The following is a 7,771-nucleotide window of genomic DNA, read 5'->3' on the forward strand; positions in this document are numbered from 1 at the left end:
GTTTTCAGTATCCAGTTAACAATGATCAAAATAGCTTGTTATAATTTTTGCTTTACATTAAATTGGAATAAAGTATTCTAAGGCATTTTCCCAAATCACCCAACAGACTTGCGTCTACAGAGTCTGCCTGGTGTAGGTGTTAATGCACTCTGATGAGATCTGGTAACATTTCTGCTTTTCCAGAAAGCTTAACAGAAAGATGTCCAGGAAATCTGTCTAAAATAGCCACAAAGCAAATGTTGTGACATGGCCCTTTGTTTGTGAAAGAGAAAAGATGACACCAAGAAAAATGATATGGAAGTGTTAGTGTTTGAGTTTTTGTGTGTTTTGTTTTGTTTTTCCATCAAATTTTGTCTTCCTCCTTTTCTTCCTTGCAAGCCTTCCCAATATTGGAATTCAGTGGTTTCTAACTGGAGTTTCCATCTTGCCAATTATAGATTATTGCCAACCATTTGTGGATAATTTATAGAAATTGAAACAGGGTAGATCAATGTTAGGAGAACTGGACCGAAATCTTTTATCAAGTGGTTAAGTGTTAGACAGCAGAGGTGTCAGGAGCTAGAACGTGCCCGGTTTGATGACTGGAGTCAATGGTAGATGAGTAGACAGATGCAGGCATTTCTGGCGTGATCATCTCTGGTAGATTTAGGGGGAAAAGGAATCTATGGGACAGGGCAGAGTTTTATATAGCTGTGCATTTGTCACTGCAGACATGGACAGGTAAAAGGTATGGTTTTGAATATATTGGACTTGAAACTGGGATGTTGAAACACATTTAGAGGTTAGGCCTATGTTGGAATGGTGACATGGGGAAGTTAGCTTCCCACCTGGAGTAATCAAAAGTCATGAGTGGCATCAAGAACAGCTTAGATGTTAAACTAGAAGATCTGAATGACAACCAGTAAGCCAGGCTGAACAGGACCAGCACAGAAGGGAACTGAAAAGCCAGTCAAAGGAGGAGAGAAGACCAGGGTGAAAGAATCAAAGCCATGTATCAAAGAAAGGAACTTTGGGGAGGAACGGTTAGCCACAGCCTGAAATAAGAGAGAAGGATCGGGTGTGAGGTGCACTTAGCAGAAGTCATTGATACTTTTGGAGAGTGCATGGTTGGTGAATTGTGGGGCACATACTACCTAAGAATTGGAGCTTCTTTTGTGCCTACTGGAGTTCTGTGGTTAATGTTTAACTTGGCTCCACCCCAAAACTCGTGGAAAATCAGCCAAACACATGACCTTCTCTGGCAGAGGAGAAATCAATCAAAGAGAGACGTGTTTTGTTTTGAGTGTCTTTATTCTTAGAAAAATAAGCAAATATACTAGATTTTACACAAACACACTAAAAAGGTCTTTATGTAGACCGATATGTATTACAATAATAATATGTAATTTTTTGCACTTAAAAATAGGCAGTGGGTAATCTAATTACAATCTATGATCAGTGAAGTGATTGAGCCCTCCCTGGACCTCTGGGCTGTCACGGACACTGAGCAATGTAGACAGGCCTAGGGAGTTTTGTTTGCTCTTAAGTTGTGTATAGATGCTGTTTACACAGAGAGAGGTAGACCTGCAGGAACAATGACATTCTAAAGAGAGAGGGAGTAGAAGCAAGGTCAGGGAAGGGGGTAGTATAAGTGTTTCCCAAAACTTCTCAGAAGAATATTCCCTGGGCTGGAGAGATGGCTTAGCGGGTAAGAGCACTGACTGCTCTCCCAAAGGTCCTGAGTTCAAATCCTAGCAACCACATGGTGGCTCACAACCATCCATAATGAGATCTGGCGCCCTCTTCTGGTGTGTCTGAAGACAGCTACAGTGTACTTATATATAATAAATAATTTTTTTTAAAGAAAAAAAAGAATATTCCCTGGCTGAAGATTAATAAGTGCTGTTTAACAATATTTTTGTTAATAGTTCAAAACGCTCATGTAATGTATTAAAAATATTAAATATCCATGCTTCTTTCTTCGACCCTTCCTATTACTGTCACTGCCAGCCCTCTCCATAGAGTCTGATTTGGGCTTTCCAGCTAGTCTCCGGAATCGAGCTCTGGCCTGTGGTAAACCGACCAAGGATCAACATCCTTAAAGAAAATTGAATGCCCCTCTCCCAGAAGCTGTTGGATGCCAGCAGCTCCTCAGCTAGTGGTGGGATGTATACCCACCTACCACCCTCCCATGCTGGGGTTTCGTCTAACTAAACCTGGTGTTGTAATTAAGCCCCTTTTGATTGCAAGTAACAGAAACCTAGGTGGGCTAGTTTGATAAATTAATAACAAGATGTCAATATATGATCAGGAGACAAGTGTTCTGCAAAACTCAACAGCTAAAATGTATCTGGGAGAAGACACAGGCACTACATAACCCCAGAAATCAAAAGCGCTGCTCCTCTCTGGGGACACAGAGACCCTCATTTCACTGCTTTCCCTACACCAGACTTGGTGCTTTTCCTCCTACAACTGCCTTCTACGCCTCCTGACATCTCAGAAGGCACTCCCAGTCCGTATGTTGATATTTTCTCTGTTCAAACAAAAGACCCAGAAATGGGCTTTCAAACCAGGTAATAGAAAGATTCAACTTGGGGGAGTTTGGACCTCTGATCCAATCCACTTGGGCTGATGCCAGCACAAAGGCCTCTGCAGGACACACAAACTGAAGCTCAGAGGGAGTGATAGAGCAGATATCACAAAAAGGAAGGACCGAGAAGCTTCCAAACACCTCCCAAGGCAAACCAGTGGAAGGGAAGGTTGAATAAGTCACCTGAGCTGAATCCACATGAACTATATTGAGGGCCAAATGAGGCAGGGATGGGGTTGGAGTGTTAGAAGGACCTGCCAGTGATGCTAAAGGGAAGGTGATTTGGACTGAGGATCAAAGAAATCTGTTAGAATCTGTTAGGACTCCTACTCGCATTGTTGGACTGTGCTGTACTGCAGCTGTATAGATCTTCTACCTTCCTTCTGTACTAAATGAAAGAGGGTAAGGCAGAGCTTGACATAGGCAGTCGGTTCAGTTTTATTTGTAGTGAATTTGCAAGGCAAATAGAATCTGGGTCTATTAACCAATGGGAAGGGCTGGGGCTGGAGATACAAAAGATATGTACACAGGCCTACATGCACATGAATACATACATATAGGGCTGGAGAGACAGAACAGTGATTCAGAGCCCTTGCTGCTTTTGACCTGGATTTGGATCCAACAGCTGTGCACAACTACTCCGTTCATGTATACATATAATAAACTATGTGTCAAACACACCATAAATATTAAAAGGTATCATTGGAAAGTTTTCTGTATTAGATGAGGTGAGATTTCAAGGTAAATATGACTACATCTTTGTCTTCAATTGTTAATGTGGACTCTGTAAGTCTCCTCAGAGAAGATAATCATTTCTTAACACTTGTCACAGGAATGCTTACGGGGCTATTATGACTCATTAGAAGCCTGGATAACACTACAGACTGTCCTATAGGAGACATTCTCCAATAGAAAACCGGCACCAGTGTATGCATCATGTAGACTGCTTTTTAAACTGCCCAAACACTTGACCTTGACTAGTGAGGGATGAACGAGCCACATCTAGAGTTTAGCACAACTGCAAAACTATGATATTCAGCAATTTTTGTAACAGTTACATCATAGTTAAAGAGAGAACATGGAGCTGTACATCCAGTATTGTCACAATCATGAAAAATAAATCACCCTGCATTGAGAGGGTCCTGAGAGAGCTATGGGAGGTGCCAGCGTGATTTGTCTTTGGCTGGAGCCTCTAAGATGATTCTTTCTTCATTTAAAAACATGGTCCGGGATGTTCATGATATACTCCTTAATGTAAAACCTTGCCTTAATAATATATGATCTAAAGCATTTGAGTAAGACAAGCCAGTAGTGGGGGAAGTGTTAATCCATTTGAAACCTAGTGTCAAAACAGATGAACTAGCTGACAAAAGTCCAGGGCAATCTACAGGAAAAACAGGGAAGAGATTAGTTCATAAACAACAAAACTCCAGAGATGAGGCCAAAGAACCAGGAAGCACAGAACACATGTGAGCATGTCTGCTGTAGGGAAGGGAGGGGCATGGTGGAGCAGTGCTGGTAGCCAGGCTAACCGGAAGGTTCTCTGCTTAATTACTATGAAGAATTTCAAGCCAGTTTGTTTTGGTTTGTTTGTTTTCCAGGCAAATGAAGATTTGAAGGATTGGAGGCATCTAGCCCATACACTGTCTCAAAGCAGATGGCCAGGACCCAGAACTCCTTTTCTTTACTTATTTTTTCTGTTTAAAGATCCATAATAAATTGCTTCCTAAGAGGTCAACGATGAGTACAGAAAGGTGACAAACGAAGAAAACACTGTTTGGTGGCTGCTAACTGCATGTGGCTATTTAACTTTTAATTAAAATATTTTTAAAATGTTAATGAATTTATATCTTACCCTCTTGGTAATACCAATCATACTGCATGTGGGAAATCCCCCAAACACAGCTCAACTTCTCAAGGCTTCATAAAAACTAAAACTAGCTTCTATGAAGTCGGAGAAAGATCTAAACCTTGCCTGATTGCAAGCACAAAATGAGTAATTCATGAAAATGAGTGGCGGTAAATTCAGAAGGCAGAAACCATACAGACGTATCAGCACAGGAAGAGGAAGAAGAGAAGGAAGAAGAAGAGGAAGAAGAGGAAGAGGAGATCAGGAAATTCCTACAGATAATGAGGGAAGATCAAAAAATTGTGTCCATGAGCTAGAACAAGACAGTATGTTTTAATTTAAAAGAGTTTTTACGTTTACTTGCGTATTTAGCTTGTGGTGATAAGATGGATAATGATGCATCGTATAAATGTGGAGTCAGAAGATGACCTCTTGGTGTCAGTCTCCTATGTGCCTGGGACTGAGCTTAGGCCATGAGGCTTGGCAGTAGGTGTCATTTCCTGCCGAGCCATCTTCCCAGCCAGTGACCTGTTGTTGTAAATAAGATCTAAGCAATTAAAAGCTTGATAATTATGATATATATGAATTATGATTATAAAGCCTGAGTGATAAGACTCAGGAAAGAGTTAAAGATAAATAATGCTATATAAGTGAAGGATAATGTGAAAAGATTACAATAATGTAAAAAGCATATCTAAAAACTGTGAAGAGACATTGGAATGCAGAACACTCAGATCTAAAGCAAGCACTGCACTTCTGAGCTGGGGTCGCAGCTCTTTCTCTATTGTTGCGAGGAGACAGGATCTTGCTCAGGGTGTCCTTCAACTTGTTCTGTAGGCTGGAAAATCCTCAGATTTGTTATTCTCCTGCTCCTGTCTCCCAGGAAGCTGACATTGTTGGAGTTACAGATCTGTGGCACCAAGCCCAGGCCAAAAATACGTATGTATATAAAAAAAATAAATTTTTAAAAGGCTAGAGTATTCTAGAGAAAGTAAGAGACACTGAAAAAAGACAAGCTAAAGCGGGTTGGTAGTAATCCGAATCCCAGGAGAGGAAACACAAACCTAAAGAACAAATGCCCCAAACTGCAAATCAAGAAAACCTGACTGAATAATAATAATAATAATAATAATAATAATAATAATAAATAATGTATTTTGAAACTAGATGTTGGACTAATGCAATAAATAACTGAAAATATCAACTCAGAAAAGCCAGCACAAAGATCCATCCAATGGAAATGTATCTTTGAACCGTGGGGAAAATAAATCTTTTGAATATCTGGATCGTTTGAAAAAGCATTTGATTTATAGGCAAATGGAAACTATGATCACTCTATTCTGCAACAACCCTTGAGAGCAGAAGAAAATACAAAGATATTCAAGCAAGATCATGTGGGTTCAGCATGGCTATGAACTTTCTAGCATAAAGAAGCTAGACCTGGGTGGTGAATCAGCCGTAGAGGCAAGTGCCTCATAAGCCTGGTGACCTGAGTTCAATCCGTAGGACAGTGTAAATCCGGAAGGAGATCAACTCTACACACACACGCACATGTATATATATATATATATATATAAAATCTAGATGAACTACCTTAAGAGAAAGCTAGGGAACCCAATAATCATTTAAAGAAACAAGTAAAGACAAGAAGTTCAAGATTTATCCAGTCTTTCTACAAAACTTAAAAAGTGTATCCGAAGCATCTGAGCTAACACATCATCATCTCATAAGATGTAGCTAGTCCAGTGTGTCATCACTGACGGCCATCACCACAAAAGAGAGAAACACATCCCCTAAGGGCTCCCAGAAGGCTAACTCCTAAATCTAAATCTGCTCTAGCCTTCCTTTACAGCTTCCATTTGGTAGTAAATAACTTGTGAACAAGATGATACTGTCCTGAGTAGCAAATCTCAAACCAGCAAAATCTTGATCAGATAACCCAAGGTTACAATGAAAACAATTACAAAGGGAAAAAAAAAAAAAAGAAAGACGAGCGAACCTATAGATTAAAAAACTTAAGACAGAACTTCACTTATTTGTGATGGATTATCCTAAGATGGCTATACTATGTGGGAACACACGTGTGAGCTCTGAAACTCTAAAGAAAATGCATGTTCCCATTGCCATGAAGAGAGGGTCACAGTTGTTTGTGAGAGCAAGAGTTGGTGAGGAATGGGTTCAAGTACAGCAATAGGATTCCTTTGGTACCTGCTGTACTTCCCAGAGAGATGGCGGTGAGCAGGGGGAACCACTGAAACAGAAAATAATAACAAGTGCCAGTTATGTCTATTCACTGATTTACCCTGATATACCCTTTGCTTGATGCATCACACACTTGATGATTCAATGCATACATTTCTAAAGTGTCTCTAGTCTACTTTTTCAAAATGTATCCATCTTATGATCAAGTAAAACTCCTGCATCTAACTCTGAATCCAAGCTGTCTAGGTGATAAAATTCATTTGATCCATGTGTGACTCATTCTTTTGATGTCACATACCTTTAATCCTAGCACTCAGAAGGCAGAGACATGTGGATCACTGAGTATAAGGCCAGCCTGGTCCATAGATTGAGTTGTAGGACAGCCCCAGCTAGACAGAGAAACACCATCTCAAAAAAACAAGAAACAACAGACAACTAACCAAGACAAAACAAAAACATTGTTTTTATTACATGTTTGAGCTTTGGGGTTTTTTTTGGGGGGAGGGGGTGTATGGGTGTGTGTGCCACTGTGTGCTTGTGGAGGCCAAAGGGCAATTTCCAGGAATCTGTTCTCTTTTGGAGGTTAAACTCAGGTCATCTGGTTCGGTGGCAAGCACACGATGAGCAATCTCTCTAGGGCCTAATAATTCACTAAATGATTAAGTATATATGCAAAACTCAAATAATACAGAATGGATTGTGTTCGTTTATACTAAGATTGCCAGAATAAATGACTATAAATCAGGTAGCTTAAAACAACAGAGATGTATTTTTTCTAGTTCTGTAAACCAACTGGCAATGCAAATATCAAAGTGGTAAGGAGAACTGTCCTTTCTCTGATAGCTCCAGGAAGAAGCTGTCCCTTAAGCTTCCTGGTTATGGCTATCTGCTGGGATTCCCTGTCGTTCTCTGGCTTCCCTCCAGTTTGTCCCTCCCCCATCATGTGGTCATCTTCTCCTTGTGTATGCTCATGGTCAAATCTTTTTTTCCTCTCTTTATAAACAGACGAGTCATCAGCCTTAAGGCCCACCCACATGTGTATGACCTCATCATAACTAAGTCTATCTGAGAAGGCTATTTCCAGATAAGGTCACATTCTGAAGTTCTGGCTGGTTAGGAACTTTGGAGATTGTTATTTGACCTACTGCAAA

This window comes from Mus caroli, unplaced genomic scaffold, assembly GCF_978045245.1.
Source record: "Mus caroli unplaced genomic scaffold, Mus_caroli_1 scaffold_7, whole genome shotgun sequence".
NCBI lineage: Eukaryota > Metazoa > Chordata > Mammalia > Rodentia > Muridae > Mus > Mus caroli.